This window comes from Spermophilus citellus (genome assembly GCF_964194105.1).
Source record: "Spermophilus citellus genome assembly, chromosome: 12".
NCBI lineage: Eukaryota > Metazoa > Chordata > Mammalia > Rodentia > Sciuridae > Spermophilus > Spermophilus citellus.
In genome coordinates this window covers 81,336,624-81,359,479 of record NC_138198.1, presented here as the reverse complement: position 1 = coordinate 81,359,479, position 22,856 = coordinate 81,336,624, and the positions used below count along the sequence as shown (strand labels likewise).

The 22,856-nt window shown below is 34.5% G+C and overlaps 1 protein-coding gene and 1 pseudogene across 2 annotated transcripts in view; one reads left to right on the top strand and one right to left on the bottom strand.

Moving 5' to 3' along the window:
* Positions 1–22,856, top strand: part of LOC308631989 (large ribosomal subunit protein uL23-like) — a 491,218-nt pseudogene that overhangs the window by 260,729 nt on the left and 207,633 nt on the right. The window lies entirely within an intron of this gene.
* The window catches only part of GREB1L (GREB1 like retinoic acid receptor coactivator), a 122,655-nt gene that overhangs the window by 68,175 nt on the left and 31,624 nt on the right, over positions 1–22,856 (bottom strand). The window lies entirely within an intron of this gene.

Here is a 22,856-nt window from a genome sequence, read left to right as displayed (position 1 = left end):
TAATAGTTTCTCTATATTCAGGCTTAATTATTTTTTATTCAATGAACACTTACTACAAGTCACTATGTGCTGGGTACTATTCTAAGTACTTCAAGCATATTAATTCATTAAATCCCTATAACAACTCTATGAATTGGTTAACATTACAAAACTTTCAGAAATTGAAGATAGCTCAAGGTTTTCACATCTTAACAGAGTGAGTATTATTACCTTTAGGTAGCAGAAGTCAGTCAAGGTCAGATGCTCTACTATCATTATGTTCCATATCAAAACTATCTTCGTACTTCTCTCAAAACTATGTTATAATGAGATACATTTGTCTCTGTTAAGATGAGTTTTTAATTTGAAAAGTGTCACACAAAGTAACTCATTGCAATCTAGGAAAAATATTTTTCTCTGAAGGAAAGTTACTTTAGTTTTTTGAATAAACTAGAATTATTTATCGCAATAGTAGGTATATCCAAAAGAAAGCTTTTATTTGGATTCAGAAAATAATTCATCATAGAAAAACTGTCTATTTCATAGACAAGCCAACTGGAGTTTTCCTTAATAAGTAAAGACAAGTCCCTGATGTTACTCTGGCAGAACAGCTAAATCAGTTAACCCAGTATAATGTCCAAAGGGACTGTTTAAATATTCTGGGAGTCTGAAAAACAAAGTGCTCTAAGAACAGGGTACTGATGGTGCTACATTAGAAGTTACAAAAAAATTATTAGTAGTAGTAGTAGGGATTGAATTAGGGGCACTCTACCACTGAGCTACATCCCCAGTCCTTTATTTTTAACTCTCTAAGTTGCTGAGAGTCTTGCTAAATTGCCAAGGCCTTAAATTTATAACCCTCCTGCCTTAGTCTCCTGAGTCATTGAGATTACAAGTGTGAACCACTGTAGCGGGCTAAAAAATTATTTTTTATACTACAACATACTTGATTCATCTTTTCATAAGAACTCAGAAGTGGGAAATGGTCCTCTGTTCACTCATAAGAGTTAATGTGCCTCTCTGAGGGAGCAACTTAACAGAGTGAGAGCTTTAAGGTCCACTGAAAGAACAGTGGCAAGTAAGTACATATACAACATTACAAAGAAGCAGGAGGCTGAACATGGTCCCAGTCTTCCACAATTAACAGAGAGATTTAAAAGACAGGAATCCCAGACAAGTTGGCTATGCTGTTACACAGCTGGTCAGTATGTTTCAGGCCACAATCATGTTGTTTGGAATAAGACTGGTAGCTTATTATACTGGTTTATATCTACAGTTTTAGTATAATCCTAATAATGCAAGTAAACATATAAGCAAAATCCAATTGACAAATCATGAAGTGCGGTGCTATAGTTTGAATATGAAGTATCCCCAAAAGGGCTCATGTGTCAGGCAATCCAGGAATATTTGGAGGAAAATTGTTAGATTACCTAATCAGTGGATTAATTCATTGATGTATTAATAATCTGAATGATTACTAGGTGGTAACTGTAGTCAGGTGGGGCAAGGCTAGAGGAAGTAGGTCACTAGGGGCATGGCCTTGGGAATTATATTTTGTCCCTAACTCCTATCTCTCTGTTTTAACAAGGATAACATAAAATGTTGATATGAAGAAATAAATAAGAATAGTTGGAAAAATTCTGAAAAATGAGAGAAAGAGGGGAGACTAGTATGATGATATGATACAAAAACCTTAGTGAATAAAACATGGTCTTGGTGCACTAGCATGCAAACAAAATAGTGGGAAAAAAGTAAGAAATAGACATAAATACACATGAGAATTTAGTGTAAGATAAAGAAAGATACTCAAATCAGCAAACAACACTCAACAAATTGTGTTTAGACAGGTGGGTATATAGAAAAATAGTTGCATACACATCTTAGACCAAGTATTATTATTAGAAGTAGTATCAAAGTATTAATGGATCAAAGATAAACAAATTTTAAAACTGAAAATACAATAAAAGGAAAAATATGGGAGATTTAATTGTCACCTCAATATGGAAAAGGTCAAATTATTGCTCATAATGCAGAAACCATAAAAAAGATTAATAAATTCAATTACTCAAAAATTAAAAGATTCTGCATGGCAAAATACATGATAACCAGGCAAATACTAGCCAGAGAGTTCAGGAAAAAAACACTTTCTGAGATTAGTCACACTAATATCAGAAAAAAAAACAGACTTTAAGCAAAAACTATACTGGAGAAAAAGAAGGACCTTTTACAATGATAAAAGAGTTGATCCACAAGGAAGATAATTATAAACATATATGCACCTAATAACAGACCTAAACATTTGAAGCAAGATTTGACAGAATTAGAGGGAAACAGCTGTTTAATAATAGTTGGAGATTTCAATACCCTGCTTTCAATAATTGATAGAACAACCAGAGAGATTAGCAACAAGGAAACAGAAGAGTTGAATAACACCGTAAACATTCCTCCAACAAAAGCAAAATACATAAAAATTACATATTCTTTTCCAGTATACAGGGACTGTTCTCCAGGACAGACCAGATGTTAGCCAAAAAACAAGTTTCAAGGAACTAAAATCATATGAAATACATTTTCTGACTTCAATAGAATCCAGTGACTGACCAATAACAGAAGGAAATTGGAAGAATTTATAAATGTATCAAAATTAAAGATATTCCTAAATAACCAACACGTCAAAGAAATCACAAGGGAAATTAGGTATCACTTCAACATAAATGAAACACAACTCCAAAAAGTTTATATGATGCCACTTAAGAAGGAGAATTATTCCTCAGTATCCATAGGAGATTGGTTCCAGAACCCTATGAATACCCAAATCTGCAGGTGCTCAATTCCTTTATACAAAATGGTGCAGTATTTGCATATAATTTTCACACACCTTCTGTATTCTTTTAGTTATCTCTGTATTACTTTTAATACCTAATACAATGTAAACGGATGTAAATAGTTGTTAAACTATATTGTTTGGGGGGAAATGAGTGGACAACTTAAATACAAATAATTTTTTTTCCAAGTACGTTTGATCCCCCAAGCAACTGAAGATGTGGATGCAGAACAGGCAGATGTGGAACCTGTGGATATGGGGACCTGTGGACATGAACAGCCAACTGTACTGAGAAGGAAATGTATGGCTATAAATGCCTATATTTAAAAAAAAAACAGAAAGAGCTCAAATAAATAACCTTATGAAACTAGAAAAAGAAGAGCCAATTAAACCCAAAGCAAATAGAAGAAACGAAATAATAAATATTGAAGTAAAAATGAATGAAGTAAGAAATATAGAGACAACTAAAAATCAACAAACTTAATGTTTGCTAAGTGGTAGCTAGCTAGGATGACCAAGAAAAAAAGAGAAGATGCAAATTACTAAAATCACATAAAAATAAACAAATAAAATAAAAAGGTATTGTGTCCATCTACAACTAAAATAATAATAATAACAATAATATTAAAAGAATAAAAGGAGTGTATCACTAGCAATCATAAAGAAAAAAAAAGAATTGCTATGAACAACTGTATGTCATTTTTAGGGACTGAACCCTACTGCCCCCAAATTCGTATGTTGAGGCCCTTACCTCCAAACCTTAGAATGTGACTAGATCTGTAAATAGGGCCTTTAAAGAGATTATTAAGGTTAAATGCAGTATAGAGCAGGGCTCTAATCTAATATACTGATGTCCTTACAAGAAGAGAAGGAGACACCCAGATGCCCTTGCACAGAGGAAAGACCACGTGAGGACACAGCAAGAAGATGGCCTTCTGCAAGCCATGGGGAGAGGTCTCAGAAGAAACCAACTCTGCCAGCACCACAGTTTTGGACTTCTAACCTCTAGGACTATAAAAAAATAAATTTATGTCAGTGGCATTTGTTATGTCAGCCCTAACACATTAACACTGTCATCAAATTAGATGAATTAGATAATTAGGTTACAAATAAATAAATTTCTAGAAAATAAATCATCAAATTGACTCAAGAAGAGAAAAAAATCTGAATATACTTCTGACAAGTAAAGAAACTGAACTGGCTAAAAGAAAAAAAAATATCCTACAAGTAACCACAAAGAAAAACTCAAAAGACTCAAGAGTTTCATTAACTTTACTAACACTTAAAGAAATAATACCACTTTTTTCACAAACTCTTTTAAAACATAGAAGGGAACATTTCCCAATTCATCTTGCATGGTCACTGATGACTCTCATAATCAAAATCAGACAGAGATTCAAAAGAAAAGCAAGTTATGGTATATAGTTTATGCAACTTATAATACAGACATAAAAATGCTTACAAAATACTAGCAAATTGAATCTAGCAACACATAAATAGAGTCATACATCATAACAAGTGAGATTTTTTTTAGCAGGAATGCAAGGTTGGTTTAATATATATAAATCTATTAGTATAATTCATAATATTAATAAAGGGCAAAAACTACACAATTAATTTAATAGATACAAGGAATCTGACAAAATTCAATTCCCTTTCATGATAAAAACAGTCAACAAACTATGAACACAATTGATAGTCTTCAACTTAATAAAGGGCATCCATAAAAAAAGTTACTGCTAATATCATATTAAGTGGTAACAGACTAAATGTTTTCCCCCTAAGATCTAATTATAACTTGGACCAAGACAAGGGTGTCCATTTTTGACACTTCTATTTGATACAGTATAGGAGGGTTTTATCTGGGGTAATTAGGAAGGAAAATAAAATAAATGTATCTAGGTTGATAGGAAGAAGTAAAACCACATCTATTTAAAGATGACATGTACAGGAAATCCTAAGGAATCCACTACAAAACTACTAGTGCTGACAAATGAGTTCATCAAGGTCCCAGGATATAAGATCAATATACAAAAATCAATGGACTGGGGTGTAGCTCATTAGTAGAGTGCTTGCCTAGCATGTGCAAGGGCCTGGGTACTGATCCCCAGCACCATTTTTTTTAAGAATTAAATGTTATGTACTCAAAATAAATAAACCAAAAATAAAATCAGGACAAAATCAAATTTATAATAGCATCAAAAACTGTAATTAGGAAAAAAACTGAACAAAAGAACTACAAAACTTTGCCAGGCATGGTAGCACACATCTGTAATCTCAGCTACCCAGAAAGCTGAGGCAGGAAGACTGCAAATTTAAGGGTGGACTGGGCAACTTAATGAAAACTTAGTGAGACCCTGTCTCAAAATAAAAAATAAAAAGGAGTGGAGAGGTAGCTCAGTGGCAAAGTGCTTGCCTCGCAAGTGAAAGGTGTGGGGGTCAATTCTCACTACTGAAAAAAAAAAGGACAAAATTTATACTATGAAAATCTACTAAATATTAAAGGAAACTAACTAAAGACGACCAACATTGATGGATAGACATTCTGTGTCTATGGCAATACTCCCAAATTGTTCTAAAGAGTCAATCAAGCCTCATTAAAATTCCAGGTTGCTTCTTCCCAGATATTGACGAGCAAATTCTAAAATTTATATAGAAATGCAAGGAGCTCAGAATAGTCAAAAAACAATTTTGAAAAATAGAAGGACGGTTATAGGACTTAAACTTCCCTATTTCAGAACTTCATCCAAAGCTACCAACATTATAGAGTGTGGTAACAGCATAAGGACAGGCACACAGATCAATGAAATAGCATTGAGAGCCCAGAAATATATCCTTTTTATTAATGAACAACTGAATTTTGACAAAAGTGTCAAGAAAATTCAAAACTTGGTTGTTGTTGTTGTTTTGTTTTTTTACAAGTGGTTTTGGGACAAGTAGATATCCATTTGCAAGAGAATGAAGTTGGATGCCTTACACCCATACACAAATTAACCTAAAATCTAATAGCTATAACATTCTTAGAAGAAAACACAGAAGTCATATTCATGACCTTGCAATAAATAATGGTTTCTCAGATGTGAAACTGAAACTATAAGCAACAAAAGAAAATACAAATGAACTGGATTTTATCAAAATAGAAGAATCTTTACGCTGCAAGGGACACCATCAAAAGAAAAATACAATCCTCAGAATGGGAAAAATCTTTGTGCAAATCATATGTCTGATAAAGGACTTGCTCCCAAAATATATAAAGAACCCTTGTTAAATCTATAATTAAAAATACCCAATGGAAAAACAGGCAGATGATCTGTATAAACATTTATTTAAAAACTTTTCAGGGCTGGATTATAGCTCAGTGGTGGAGCACTTGCCTAGCATGTGTGAGGCACTGGGTTCTATTCTCAGCACCACATATAAATAAAAAAACGGTCTATCAACAATTTTTAAAAAATCAAAAATATATATACAAATGCTGGCCACAGTGGCAAACGCCTGTAATCCCAGTGGCTTAGGAGGCTGAGGCAGGAGGATCCTGAGTTAAAAGCCAGTCTAGCAGCTTAGGGAGGCCCTAAGCAACTTAGTGAGACCCAGTCTCTAAATCAAATATAAAAAAGAACTGGGGAGGGCTGTGGTTAGACTCAGTGGTGAAGTGCTTGCCTCGCATGTGTGAGGCACTGGGTTCGATCCTCCGGAGGCACCACATAAAAATAAAGATGTTGTGTTCATCACTAAAAAATAATATTTTTTTTTAAAAAAGGGCTGGGGATGTGCTCCGTGGTCAAGCACCCTTGGGTTCAATCCCCAGTACCCACCCCCCAAATATGCCTTCCCCTACACACACCAATGGCTAATAAACACATGAAAAGATGCTCAAGGTCATTGAGAAATGCAAATCAAAACCACAATTAGATACTACTTCACGCCCACAGGATGGCTATAATCCAAGAGGAAAGTAACAAGTTTTGGCAAGGGTGTGGGAATCTTCACATGTTACTGGTGGAAATATAAAATGGTTTATCCACTTTGGCAAACAGTTTCTTAAACAGTTACACATGGATTTAACCATATAACCCGAAACTCTACTCCTCAGAGAAGAAGTGAAAACACATATTCATATAAAAACCTGTACGTAAATATTCATAGCAGCATTCTTTTTTTATTATTGTTATTATTGTGGGTGCTGGGGATTGAATCCAGGGCCTTGTACACACTAAGCACATGCTCTATCAGAGGTTACAACAATGTATATATGTCTCTCTCTGTCTCCCTCTGTCTCTGTCTCTCTGTCTCTCTCTCTCTCTCACACACACACACACACACACACACACACACACACAAATAAAATTTTTTTTGGTTCTGGGGATTGAAGCCAAGATGTTTTATTATCCAGCAACATATTCAGACCTTTTAATTTTTTTTTTTTTTCATTTTGAGACAAGGTCTCACTAAGTTACCCAGGCTGGCCTTGAACTTGCTATCCTGTCTCAGCCTCCCTGGGGTCACAAGCACTTCGCCATTGTACCAAGCCAAGAGCAAGATTTTTAATGTTTCCAAACAGAAACAACCTAAATATCCACTAACTGATGAATGAATAAACAAACTGTGATTTTTCCATACAACAGAATATTATTCATCAATGATAAGAATGAAGTGAAATACTGATATATGCTACAGTATGGAATAAACTTGAAACTTCCTTCTTCAAGAAAGAAGCCAGTCACAAAGAATATATGTAATATGTATACAAAATGCCAAGAACAGACAAATCTGTGGAAATAGAAAACAGATTTGTGGTTGTCAGGGGCTGGGAAAAGTGGTAAAACAGGAGTGACTATTCTCAAGTTCAATGGGCACTCAACCATTGAACTTCTTTTGTATTTTAATTAGAGATAGGGTTTCACTGAGTTGCTTAGGTCCTCACTAAATTGCTGAGGCTGGCTTTGAACTCACAATCCTCCTGCCTCAGCCTTCCAAGCCTCTGGGATTACAGGCGCACGCCACCTTGCCTGGCTTAATAATTATATCTCAATGATACTACTACTTACAAATGCTATAAGTAAAATGATAAACCAGGGAAAATAATAACTACTATTACAGATGATTACACTCTGCACTTCCATCAACAGAAACCAGTAAGAAAAAAGACCACTGTAGCTTGGTTGCCCTGCATCATATCTCATTAGTACCTTTGATTTCAGCAGAAGCTCCAGCAGACAGTTCTTTATGAGCTCGGGGACCTACTTAAGTTCATATCTAGTTTTTTTCCAGCTTTTTGTCTCAGGGCTTTCTTCAAGGCCATCAAGTGCTCTCAGCCCTGGGTGTGGTCCAGAGTGTGAGAGAGTTTTATGTTTCTAGGGCAATCCTCAATTAATAGGGATTTGAAAATGAGTGTCCCAGCCTCATATTATTTTATATATAAAAATATATAATATTTAATAATTCGTTCTTTTTAGATATACATGACAGTAGAGTGTATTTTGACCTATTATACAGACATGGAGTATAACATGAGGATTTCATTCTTGTGGTTGTACATGATGTGGAGTTTCACTCGTGAAATATATGAATGTTCACATATGAATATTATGTCCAATTTGTTTGGTTAATCTTGTTAAGGGTTTTCTAGATGTCGAGAACTTAAGTCTTTATGAGCTCTCTTTTTGGTCTGAATCTCCTAGGGCAAAAGAGACTAAATAACTTGCTTTGCAGCAAATTAACGTAGACTCTATAGTAACTTGTTTCTTTCCTGAGTAAAGTTACACTAGACCTATTTTTACATATAAAATGCCATTAGAATAATGCCCTTCTAATAGAGGTACCATATTTCCATTACTGCTTTCTAAACCCTCATTAGTTATTCATGTCAGCTCTTTTACTTCTGATTAAGTCAAACTAGCATTTCATTAAAATATGAACATATTTACCCTCTAAAATTAATGGTAATTCAGATATCTTCCTAACTTGTTCTTATGTTGCTGATTTTTAAAGAAATATCTTTACTGAGGTATAGCTGACAATAAACCACACTTATTTATTTATTTATTTATTTGGTACTGGGGATTTGAACCGAGGGGTACTTAACAATTGAGCCACACCCCCATCCCCTTTTAAAATATTTTATTTAGAGACAGGTGCTCGCTAAATTGCTGAGGCTGGCTTTGAACCCGAGATCCTCCTGCTCAGCCTCCCAAACTTCTGGGATTAAAGGCACCACCTAGCTGGGCTCCCACTATACATATGTAAAGTACTCAATTGCCTAAGTTTTGACATAGGTACCTATGCATGAAGCCATCATCACAGTCAAAATAGTAAACATATTTATCATCACCAAATTTCCCTCTGCCTTTTTAAAATTCCTCCCTCTTGTGCCTCCCTTGCTACCCCATCCCCAGGCAATCACGGATGGCATTTTCTAGAGTTTTATATAAATAGAGTCATACAGTATTGCTTTTTTGGAGGGCTGACTTCTTTCACTTATCAGAATTATTTTGAGATTCATCAATGTTGTTGATCAATAGTCCTTTATTATTTATTATTATGTGGATATAATAACTATCTACTTACCTATTGATAGACATTTGAATTGTAGCCAGTTCTTGGCACTGTGATTACAGGCGTGCACTACCAAGACAATATAGAATAACTGTCCTGCCTTACAAAGGATTTCCTTCTTTTTCTTTTCTTTTTTGGCACTTAACCAATGAGCCACATCCCCATCCCTTCCTTTTTATTTTTTACTTTGAGACAGGGTCTTGCTAAGTTGTCCAAGTCCTCACTAAATTGCTGAGGCTGGCTTCCAACTTGCGATCCTCCTTCTTCAGCCTCCCAAGCCACTGGGATTACATGTGTGTGCCACTTTGCCCAATTCTTCCTAGTTTCTTAAGGTGGAAATTTAGTTTATTTGTTAAAGGAAGAAATTTCTTCCTTTCTAATATAGGTTTTTAAATTTTTTTCAGTACTAAAAATTGAACCCAGGGTTGCTCTGCCACTGAGGTACATCCCCAGACACACACACACACACACACACACACACACACACACACACACACATATAATTTTGAGACAGGGTCTCCCCAAGTTGCCTGGCTGATCTTCAACATGCAGTTTTCTTGCTTAAGCCTCCTAAACTGCTGGAATTACAGGCATGTACCACTACATTTGGCTCTAATATAGATTTTACATATAATTTATCCCTAAAAACTACTTTAGTGGCATCACACAAATTGGATAAATTCTTTTTTGAATTTCTATTAATTCAAAGTATTATGAATTTACCTTTTGATTTACTGTTTGATTAACAGATTATTTAGAAGTGTGTTAGTTTGCAAATATTTAGGAATTCTAGGATTTCCAGAAATCCTTCTGTTATTGATTTCTTATTTAATTTCATTTTAAGCAAAGACTATACTTTGTTTGATTTGAATCCTTTAAATGTGTTAAGACTTGTTTTATGGCTCACAAGTATCTTATGTTTATTTTTGTCCTCTCTATATAACATGTATTTTTTTTTCTGGCTTGAGGAGAATGTGCTGTGGGGTGCAGTATTGTATAAATGTCAGATCAAGTTAGTTGATGGTACTATTCAAATATTCTATATTTTTATTGATTTTCTGTCTACCTGTTCTATCAATAATTGAGAAAGGGATATTGGAATACCTGGCTATAGTTATGGATTTCTATATTTCTCAAATTTTTTTTGCTTCATATATCTTAAAGCTCTGTTATAAGGTATGTAAGTTTTTTAGAATTGTTATGTTTTCTTGATTATTTGACCCCTCTGTCATTATAAATTACCTCTCTAATCTTGGGTAGTGTCCTTTGCTCTGAAATCTATTTTGCCAGATATTAACACAGCCACGCAAGTTTGCTTTTGACTAGTGTTAGCATGGTTAGTTTGGTTTTAAAATACTTTTACCTTTAGCCCATTTATATCTTTAGATTTTAATTGTTTTTCATGTAGGCAGCATGGAATTGGCTCTCAAAAAATCTGATAATCTCTGCTTTTGAATTGGGGTGTTTAGATCATTTACATTTATTGTGATTCTTGGTATAAGTCTATCATCTTACTATTTGTTTTCTACCTGTCCTATTTACTCTTTTTCTTCTTTCAGCCATATTTTGGATCAACCAAGTATATATTTTTAAATATTTTTTTTTAGTTATAGGTGGACATAACATCTTTATTTTATTTTTATGTGGTGCTAAGGATTGAACCCACTGCCTCACGCATGCTAGGTGAGCACCCTACCTCTGATCCAAAACCACAGCCCCAACCAAGTACATTTTATGATGTCATTTTTATCAATTTTGTTGCTTATTAACTAAAATTCTTTGGTTATTTTAGTAGTTGCTTTAGAATTTCCAGGGTATATATTACCACAGTAAAACTTCAAATAATGTTGTATAACTTCAAATATGCTATAAGACTTTTACAAAAGCATACTTTTATCTCTCCCCTCCTAGCCTTTATGCTATTTTTCACTTGTTTTACTTTTTTGCATATATTATGCATCTCACAAAATATATTTATTATATTGACATTATATCAATTATCTTAAAAATAGATTTAAATACTAAGAAAAATTGTGTATATTTACCCATTTGGCTACCATCTGAGTGATTTTCATTGCTTTGACAGATTCAGATTTTCATCTAGCTGAATGACTTCCTTTTCTTGTAAAGTGAGTCTATTGTTGGTGAATTCTTTCAAGTATTGTATGTCTGAAAATGTTTTTATTTCACCTTCATTTTTGAAGACTTTTTGCTGAATATATAGAATTCTGTGTTGTCTGCTATTTGCTTTCAACATTTTAAAGATGTTGCTCCACTGTCTTATTTCTTTTGTTCCCCATGAAAAATACGATGCTATGCTCATTTTTGTTTTTCTGTACATAACACACTTTTTTTCCTCTGGCTGCTTTTAAGATTTTTCTCTTTGTTACTGGTTTTGGCACTTTTATTATGATGGGCTTTGGTATAGTACTTTTTTAAAATTCATGTTTCTTGTGCTTAGGATTCAGTGAAATTCCTGGATGTGTGGGTCTGTATGTTCATCAAGTTTGGGGAGTTTTTGGACATTATTTATTCATATTTTTTTGTGTGTATCACCTACCCACACCTCTTTAGGCACTCCAATTACCAGTATATTGTGCTGCTTGTAATTGTTGCACAGCTCATGGGTACTCTCTTCGTTTTTTCTCTCTCTGGATTTCATTGTGGATAGTTTCAGTTACTCTGCTTTTTGAGTCACTAACCTTTTCTTCTGCAATGACTAATCTGTTATTCATCTCACCTAGTGTATTGTTCATCTCAAATACTGTACTTATAATTTCTAAAATTTGATTTGGGTCTTTTTAAAATATCTTCCATGCCCACTTAATTTTTTAAATATATGAACTCTAGTTAAAATAACTGTTTTGGGGCTGGGGTTGTAGCTCAGTGGTAGAGCGCTTGCCTAGCAAGTATGAGGCACTGGGTTGGATTCTCAGCACCACATAAAAATAAATAAAAGTCCATTGACAACTAAAAAAGTATTTTAAAAAATTAACTGTTTTAGTGTCCTCTTGTGATTCTAACATCTGTATCAGTTTTGTGTTGGTTTTGGTTGATTAATTTGTCTTCTTGATATTAGTTATATATCCATCTTTGCATGCCTACTAATCTCCTTTTTCCGTATTTTTAATTGATGCATTATAGTAGCACAGAATGGTGGGATGTGTTGTTACATATTTTATGCCTGGTAATCTTGAACTGGATGTCAAGCGTTGTTAATTTTACCTTAGTGGGGACTGGATATTTTTGAATTCCTATGAATATCTTTGAATTGTTCTGAAATCAAGTTAAATCATTTGTAAGCAAAGTTTATTCTTAAAAAATTTTTTTTTTTAATTGAAGGTGGACCCAATGCCTCGCCAGTGCTAGACAAGCACTCTACCACTGAGTCACAACCCCAGCCCCAGCAATTTAATTCTTCAGGGCAAAAACAAAACAAAAAAACTCCATTGACAAAGGACTCTACTCAATATTATTTCATTTCTATTACATTAAAGAGAGGGAGAACTAAACTATTAGAAGGATGCATACATAGCATAATGTTTACCTCTGGGCACACAGGAGATGGGGTGGAGAAGGGGAGAGAGGTGGTTACTGACTGATGGCAGTCTTTTATTTTCCTTTAAGATTTTGCTTTTATGATATTTTTAGACAGTATTGGAGCACAGCCTGATCTAGAGTCAAGTATTCTCTTTCAGGGACAAAATTTCCTAAGTACTCTCTATTCAATGACCAATGATTACAGTCTTCCTGTCTGACTGGTGGGAACAGTCGCTGTTCTTGGCCCTGACTGCTGAGCAGTTTCCTCTAATCCCTGTGGGTGATACGTTTTATTAGCCTTGATTAGTTTCTTCACCTGTAGGTCCATTTCCTTCTACTCAAGTCAAGGAATCTTCTGTTCCCTCTCCCTGTATCATGGTTTAGAAACTCTCTGAAGACAGTGAGCTGGGGCAATTGTCAGATTCATATTGTTGCCAATTTTTCAGAGGTTGCTGTCCTTTGTTGCCTGATGTATAGTGTCTGGGAGGCTGTTTTTCATGTATTTCGTATTTTTGTTGCTGTTTCGGGTAGAAGAGTGAATTCAGTCCCTTTTCTTCTTTTTGGGAAAAGTAAATATTGAGTTGATCCTTTACTCTTGGTGGCTCCATCTTGGCTTCCTGCTTCTCTGCCCTCTCATTCTTCTCTTGAAATCTGAGACACATGAACATTTTACAGACCCATTTTCATATCTCCATTTCTTATTATCCAGTAAATATCCCCCTCCTAAAATTGTTCAGGAGTGAGCACAGAGATTTGAAATTCTGGTTTCATTATCCATAGCCATATCTTGAAATTGTCTCCATTTGGCACTGGCCTTTATTTCTGCTCATGCAAAGAACTCTGAAGAGAAATTAGTAAAATGAAGACATTTGCTACTGACTTATACATTTGGCTGAATTCTGAGAATTTTTCAAAGTTTAACCTATTAAAAATACAAAATAAAATTAAGAAAAAGAAACAAACATGCCAAAGTCTCACTTCTCTTACAAACCATTTTTTTTCCTAAAGTACATGCCTGTGTTTTATCCACAGGATCTTTTGACATGATAAAACATAAATACGTCTTAATGTTACTTTCTGTACTTAGCAAAAGTGTTTCCTGTGTAGTTGCACAGGGTTTACAGTGATTTTTTTTTTTTTTTAGCATCTTCATCATGTGTGATTTACTCAATGGATTTACTCATGATTACCATGATTTACTCAATTCTTTCTATTCGAAGATTTCTTTTCCTTTCCCTTTTGTAAAGGGAATTGCACTGACTGTTAACTCTCTTCTCAGGTTGTATTATTGGTTAAGTTCTCTGAAGTGAGATTACCAGACCAAGGAGTATAAATATTTTTAATATTCTTTTTATGTATTGCCAAATTGCTTTCTTAAAAGGTCACAGGGTTGTTCACCTTCCCCAGCCTGGCTGAGAGTATCAGTATCCTTGTCATTGCTTTAAGTGTTCTGGGTAGTGTACTACGTGAAAATGACCTCCCGCTGTTATGATTTATAATGTCTTCATTTCTACATAGAGGGCAAGTCTTCCTTATACTTGCAAAACAGTTGTATTTCTTTGTTCACAGAAGTCTCCCAAGCACATTTATGGCCCTTAGTTTCCTCTCCTATCTCAGAAGGAAGCAATAATTGGTTTTCTTCTTTTTCCCTCCCATCCATTCATTCATCAAATATTTATTGAGCCTCTTCAATGTGCCAGGTATGACGCTAGGCTCTTGGGATACAATGGAGAAATTATACAAAGATATAATCCCTGCCCGAAGGGAGTTAACATGTAAAGGGAAAGTCTACATGTTCTCAATGTTTAGTTAGGAGTGGGAAAATTTGCCACCCAAAGTGTTACCACATTTAGAAAAAGGAGTTTGTTTTTGGTAAAACGTTAATTGAGTGTTCATGAGGAACTAAGTTGGAAAAAACCTGCTAAAGCAACTTTTGACTACCTTGACCTTAAGGTTGTACCTACGAGAGGGAAAGAAGTTTAGCAAAGAGGACAGAGATGAACACAGCTACATTGTAGTGACAGTTGAATGATGTTTTCTCATAAAAACTGCTATCTAAACAACTGTCACTGGGGATGGAGCAGGTGTATGGGAGGGGGATGGAAACAAAGGGGGAGGTTGCATGAGCAAGGCAGGCCTGGCTTGGACACAACACATGATAGAATGTTTTGAACATTAAACTCTTGGACGCTAAGAGGTGGCAAGGAAGGAAATGTTGGGCATTTCAAGTTCTGCTTAGGGTTGTTCCTGCCCCTTCTTTCTTGGAGAACAAAAAGTTACCTGTGAAGCTCCACACTGAACTATTATTTTGACTGTAACAATCCCACTGTTGAGTTGCTTCCTGACCACCGTGAGGTGAGCAGCTTTGCTGCACCACACACTCGACGCCATGATGTCCTGCCTTGCCACAGGCCCAAAAGCAATACAGCCAAATTGTCCATGAATGAAAAGAAACCTTTTTCCATATAATTTGCCTATCTCAGGTATTTGTTACAGTAATGGAAAGCTAATACAAGCAGTACCCAAGTCAAGCAAAAAGAAACAAATAGGCAGAAAAAAAAGAGGGGGGGAAGAAAAAGAAAAAAAATTTAAAACACTGCCAGCAGTCAGTAATAACCTCCTTTCCCTCCTTCCCCATCCCATCTCCCTCCCTCTGCCCAGAGGCAATCACTAGGCTTAGTTTTCACCTTTTACAAATGCAATAAAAGGAAACAATATTGGAATGAATCTTTTGTGAATAGTTTTTTTGGCTCACCATCATATTTGTAAGATTCATCTGTCGTGCTGGATGTAGGTACTTATTTTCATTGACATATGCTATTTCATTAGACAAATATATTCATTCTTCTTTTCCATTCTATTGATGAATATTTGAGTTGTTTTCAGTTTGAGTCAATTGTGAAGAACACTGCTATAAATAGTCCTGTTCATATCTCTTGGTGATCATGTACAGGATTTCTTTAGCCAGATTATAGATATGCACATTTTCTAGTTTACTATGTGTTACAAAGTACTTAGAAGGTGGTTCTATCCATTAATACTCCTCTCAGAATTGTACATTAGTTCCTATTTCTTGAAATGTCTGCCAACGTTTACTAGTCTTCAAATTACTCCCAATTTGATATGTGTATAATGGCTTCTTGTCTTTTTAATGTAATTTCCCTAAATATCAAAGTGGTAAATCATTTTCCACATGGGATATTCAATTTCAGAGCACCATTTATTGAAAGCTTCCATTGCTTGTAAGTCATAGCTGAAATATACAAGTTATGTGAATCTGCTTTTGGACTTTTACTCTGTTCTGCTGTGTCTTCTTATGCCAGTTTTATGAGTCTGACATTTGGTAGGGAAAGCTCTCTCGTTTGTTATTTTTTAAATACATGTATGTATGTATGTATGTATGTATGTATGTGTTGCTCAGGATTAAAGCCAGTGCCTCACACGTGCTAAGGAAACACTCTCCCGCTGAGCCTCAACCCCAACCCATCATTTGTTATTGTTATGACCATTCCAACACACAAGGCTAAAACAGGAAGGACGTTGTTACTTTGAGCCTATAGTGGCTCACAGAGAGGTAAATCTCATCTCATGGACAATACTTCTGACTCCAAAACAAGCCTGACTTCATTAGGCACACACATACGGTCCATGGCACTTTTAAGGAATCATGAAAATATTTTAAAATTAGAAGAGGAAAAAAGTGAACAAAGTGTTTTGTTTTTGTGATATTGAGGATTGACTTCATGCATGGTAGGAAAGTACTCTATCACTAAGTTACAGCCCTAGTCCTGTAGAAAATGTCTTCATATATAATTTTAACAGATTCACCTTTATGCCAACATAGTTATAAAACATAATTTTAAATATTGTTCTATGCAGAAATGCCCACTTGGCAAAAGTACCTAGAATCCCTCTCCTCCTTCTCAAAAAAAAAAAAAAAAAAATCCACTATGTAATGGCCCTTCCTGATAGTTTTCTTTAAAAAACCTTTTTTTTAAAGTTGTAGATGAATAAAATACCTTTATTTTATTTATTCATTTTTTATCTGGTGCTGAGGATTGAACCCAGTGCCTCACATGTGCTAGGCAAGCACTCTACCACTAAGCAGAACTCCAGCCCCTCTTTAAAAAGTTAGTCTATTAGTTATAGGGGCGAAGCTTGGGAAACTTATCCCTATACTTTCCTACAAGGTACGGGACAAAAAAATGTGCCCTGTAGTGGTAGATAAGTGTATCATCTTTATTTGGAAAAATAGTACACAACAATAAATTAATAATCTCCCAAAACTAAGTACAAATTTAAATATAAATGGAATTCAAGTAATATTTATTTCTGAACATTTGCCAGGTACCAAGGGATACAGAGATAATAAAAATGGACATAAAGCTTCTAGCATATGAATGAATACAGATGATTAACCAATAATTATAATGAGAATCAATGCTACACAAGTACGATAGAAAAGCTTGTTAGCTCTCACAAAATTGCGAAGCAGGTGTTGTTAATTTCAGCTTTTACAAATGAGGAAACAAAAGAAACAGAACAATTAAGTGGCTTAATCTAAACCTCAGCTATAATATATGTCAGGTGTAGCATTTTAATAGCAGGACTATACACTCCAAAATCTGGTCTGAGACAGTGCTCATCCCATAGAAAACACTCAATAAATTAGACGGTATTGAACTGAAAGAGAAATAGGATTACACATTTTCTCAGTGCAGTATTTGAGTCTATCTTTTATGTACTTATTGAGATGTATTTTCCATGTCATAAAATTTACCCATTTCAATATAATTAAATGGTGTGTAGTAAGTTTGACAAGTAGTGCAACCATAACCATCCATCAATTTTAGAACATTTTCAGGCCCTAGTAAGAACCCTCATGCCCATTTTCAGTTATTTCTTCATTCCCACATCTTGCTGTAGGCAAGCACTTATCTACTTCCTGTCTCTAAACTTACATTTTCTCTACAACTTATGTAAATAAAATCATATAATATGTGAACTCACTGGTTTCTTTCACTTAGCATAAGCTATTGAAGATTCATCTATGATACGGCACTTGTCAATATTTTGTTCTTTGTTATTGCTAAATGGTATTCCATTGTATGAACACACATTTTATTTACCTACTTCTGAGTTGACTGTCATTTAGGTTGCTTCCAGTTTTTTACTATATAAATAATGCTGAAACAATTATTTGCATGCAAGTTTTTGTGAGAAAATAGGTTTTAATTTCTCTTGGGTAGATACCTGGGAGTGGAATTGCTGAATTTTACATTGAATTTTTTTGGAAACTGCCAAGTTATATACCAAGCAGTAAATAAAGGTTTCATGTTTTTCCCATCCACTGACATTTGTTTCTGTCTTTTTTTATTCTAGTAATTCTAGTGGATGTGAAGTGGGACCTCATTATTGTTCTGATTTGTATAAACTTAAAAACTATGATAATGAACATCTTTCCATGTACTAGTCATTTGTACATATTCTTTGAAGAAATGTCTATTCTAAATCTTTTGCATGTGTTTTGATTGGATTCTTTGACATCTTATTATAGAATTATAAGAGGGTTTTTGTAAATTATTGTTACTAATGCTTTATTATATTTGTGAGTTTATTTATTCTAATTTGTTATACATGACAGCAGAATGCATTTCAATTTTTAGTACACATATGGAGCATAATTTTTCATGTCTCTGGTTGTTCACAGAGTCATACCATTCGTGTCTTCATACATGTATTTAGGGTACTGATGTCCACCTCATTCCACCATCTTTCCTACCCTCATTCCCCCTCCCTTCTCCTCCCTCCCCTTTTCCCTATCGAAAGTTTCTCCATTCCTCCCATGCTCCCCCCCCCATCCTCATTATGGATCAGCATCTACATATCAGAGAAATTATTGTTTTGGGGGGATTGGCTTATTTTATTTAGCATAATATTCTCCAACTCTATCCATTTACCTAATAAAATGCCATGATTTTATTCTCTTTTCATGCTGAGTAATATTCCATTGTGTATATATATATATATATACCACAGTTTCTTTATCCATTCATCTACTAAAGGGCATCTAAGTTGATTCCACAGTTTAGTTGTTGTGAATTGTGCTGCTATAAATATTGATGTGGCTGTGTCACTGTAGTATGCTGTTTTTAAGTCCTTTGGGTATAAACCAAGGAGTGGAAGAGCTAGGTCAAATGGTGGTTCCATTCCAAGTTTTCCAAGGAATCTCCATACTGCTTTCCATATTGGTTGCGCCAATTTGCAATCCCACCACCAATGTATGAGTGTGTCTTTTTCCCCACATCCTTTCCAACACTTATTGTTGTTTGTATGCATAATAGCTGCCATTCTGACTGGAGTGAGATGAAATCTTAGTTTTGATTTTTATTTCTCTAACTGCTAGAAATGTTGAACATTTTTTCATATATTTGTTGATTGTATATCATCTTCTGAGAAGTGTCTGTTCAGTTCCTTGGCCCATTTACTGCTTGGTTTGTTTGTTTTTGGTTTTTGGTGTTAAATTTTTTGAGTTCTTTATATATCCTAGAGATTAGTGCTCTATCTGATGTGTGTATAGTAAAAATCGGCTCCCAAATGCAGGCTCTCTATTCACCTCACTGATTGTTTCTTTTGCTGAGAAGAAGCTTTTTAGTTTGAATCCATCCCATTTATTGATTCCTGATTTTATTTCTTGCACTACAAGAGTCTTATTAAGGAAGTCAGGGCCTAATCTGACATAATAAAGATTTGGGCCTACTTTATCTTCTATTAGGCACAGGGTCTCTGGTTTAATTCCTAGGTCCTTGCATGGTGAGAGACAGGGGCTTAATTCCATTTTGCTACATATGGATTTCCAGTTTTCCCAGCACAATTTGTTGAGGAGGCTATTTTTTCTCCAATATATGTTTTTGGCACCTTTGTGTAGTATGAGATAACTGTATTTATGCGGGTTTGTCTCTGTGTCCTTTATTCTGCACCACTGGTCTACAAGTCTATTTTGGTGCCAATAACATGCTGTTTTTGTTACTATAGCTTTGTAGTATAGTTTAAGGTCTGGTATAGTGATGCCACCTGCTTCACTCTTCTTGCTAAGGATTGCTTTGGCTCTACTGTGTCTCTTATTTTTACAGATGAATTTCATAATTGTTTTTTCTATTTCTATGAGAAATGTCATTGGGATTTTGATTGGGATTGCATTAAATCTGTATATTGCTTTTGGTGGTATGATCATTTTGACAATATTAATTCTGCCTCTCCAAGAACAAGAGAGATCTTTCCATCTTCTAAAGTCTTCTTTAATTTCTTTCTTTAGCATTCTGTAGTTTTCATTGTAGAGGTCTTTCAGAAACTAAGTTGATTTCCAAGTATTTTTTTTTTTTTTTGAGGCTGTTGTAAATGGAGTAGTTTTCCTAGTCTTTCAGAGGATTTGTCACTGGCATACAGAAATGCCTTTGATTTATGGGTGTTGATTTTATATTCTGCTACTTTGCTGAATTAATTCATTAGTTCTAGAAGTTTTCTGGTGGAATTTTTTGGCTCCTCTAAGTATTGAATCATGTCGTCAGCAAAGAGTGATAGTTTGAGTTCTTCTTTTCCTATCTATATCCCTTTAATTTCTTTCATCTGTCTAATTGCTCTGGCTAGAGTTTCAAGAACTATGTAAAATAGAAGTGGTGAAAGAGGACATCCCTATCTTGTTCCATAGATTGTGTTTTGCTGTTTTTTTTTTGTTGTTGTTGTTTGTATTTTCATTTTCTTAGTGTGTTTTGTGAAAAGTTTTGAATTTTGATAAGATTCATTCCATCATTTTTTCCATAAATAAATCCTTACAGTCAATTGGGTTTTTTTTTAATTTTTTTAGTTGTAGATGGTCACAATACCTTTATTTAATTTATTTATTTTTATGTGGTGCTGAGGATCAAACCCAGTGCCACACTAATGCTAGACAAGTGCTCTACCACTGAGCCACAATCCCAAACCCAATTGGTTACTTTAAAGTAAAATTCACTGAGAAGAAAATAGTCTGTACAATAAATGGTCTAGGACAATAGATAACCACACACAAAAAGATGAACTTAAAGACTCTCACTTCACACCATACACAAAAATTAGTTCTAAATGGCTCATAGACTTAAACTGTAAGAATAACAATAATAAAGTCTTTAAAAGAAAATATGGAAAATTTCAAGATCTTCAGTTAGAAAAAATTTCTTTTTCATCTATTCTTGAATTCTTGTCCTGTTTAAACATGTGTGTGTGTGTGTGTGTGTGTGTGTGTGTGTGTGTGTAATTTCACTGGAATTGGTAATGAAAATTTAAATATTAATAACATAAAAATGTGGGAAAAATATGCAAGGAATAAGTGGCAAGCCAGCCAGAATAAATATCCACAGTGTGGCAGGTGAAACTCAAATCAAAGCTGTGTAAGTCTTAAATTAACTCCTTTAAATATTACTCAGTGTATCCATTTCAGGGTAGGAAACACTGATTACAGGCAGTCACCAATTGCAGATTAAGATTAAGGAGAAACTATGTCTGATAGAAAAGTGAATCTTAAATCAGTTAGGAAGATGCCTCACATCCTAATGTTTGCAATGCTATCATAAATTTGACATGAAATTCTTATATTCTATTACGTCAATACGTGTCAGAAGAAATTACTACAGCATCTATAAACATAAATTCATCAAAAAAGCAATTGTTCCAGTAAACTTTATGGGTTGCATCTAAAATTGTTAATAATTAATTTCATGGTCAAGTTACTTCTTACATCCCCACAAGGGACACTGGGCTAACACTTGGCGACTTGTGTTCACTGTGTGTCAGTCAGTGGCCTCTCCCTCTCTTGCCTAAGTCTGGTACTTAGGATTTCTTTGCTAAAGCCTGAATCTTTGCAAAAGCCTGATTTGCAAAACAAAATTCATTTTTGAAAAATATTTCCTAATATAATTAAAATTATATTACTGCTTACTGATGTTTGATTTCTTTTCATGGTTTTTATGTACAATTTGTTATTCATACATCCTCTTAGGAAAGGTAACATGTTCTATTTTTCTTTGATCACTCTATGAGTGGTTTTTAGATCACTGGAGTCATTAGTTAAGTACCGGAACCTTGTCATATAGCATCTGATAAGATTCTTAAATTATAATGAGTATTTGGTATGTTTTTGCTGGAATGAAGTTAATACTAATTTTTAACATTATAGTTTTAAAATTACATTTGATTAGCTTTAAGATCTAATGGCAGATAACACACCATGGAATCCATCAAATTACTAAAATAATATTGAAGAAGAGACATGTAGGCATGTCATTAATATAATGAAGGCTAGTCTTTCAATGCCAAGAACCAAATACCAACCAAAAACTATCCTGGACAGTTTAAAGGTTGGACTTTTTAATTCAGGATGAGGTAAACTTAGTCCACCATATGCTGCATTGTCCACCACAGTAAGAAGTACCCCAAGTAAAGTTAGTCTTATTATATTTATGTTGTTATTAACATATGCTAATAATCACTTCCATCCTGGAAAAAAAAAACAGAAATAATTTCCAGCTCATCAGAAGCACACCTAAATTTGAAAGAGGCAAGCTAACTAGTGAATGAAGAGAGCCTTCTTTTTACTTGTTACGGTTGAGTGGACACTAGCTAAGTACATATCCTATGAAGTTTGCATATAAGATGGGTAAAATGGTACTTCACAAAAAGCAAGTGAAATGAAAACATAATTCACAAACACTTTTAAATACTTAACTTCTTGCCTAAGAAATAATTGTGCTGACTCTGGGTAATTTTCTCAAATACTATCTGCAGTGATCTTTTCAATTACAGCCCCGACAGCCTTCAGCCACTTGGAGCCATGAAGTCCCAACTGAAATCTTTTTTTGACCTGAGGGCCTGGGCCAGTGTCTATACTAGAAGAATTTTTAGATGCCTTGAACTAGTAGCTAAT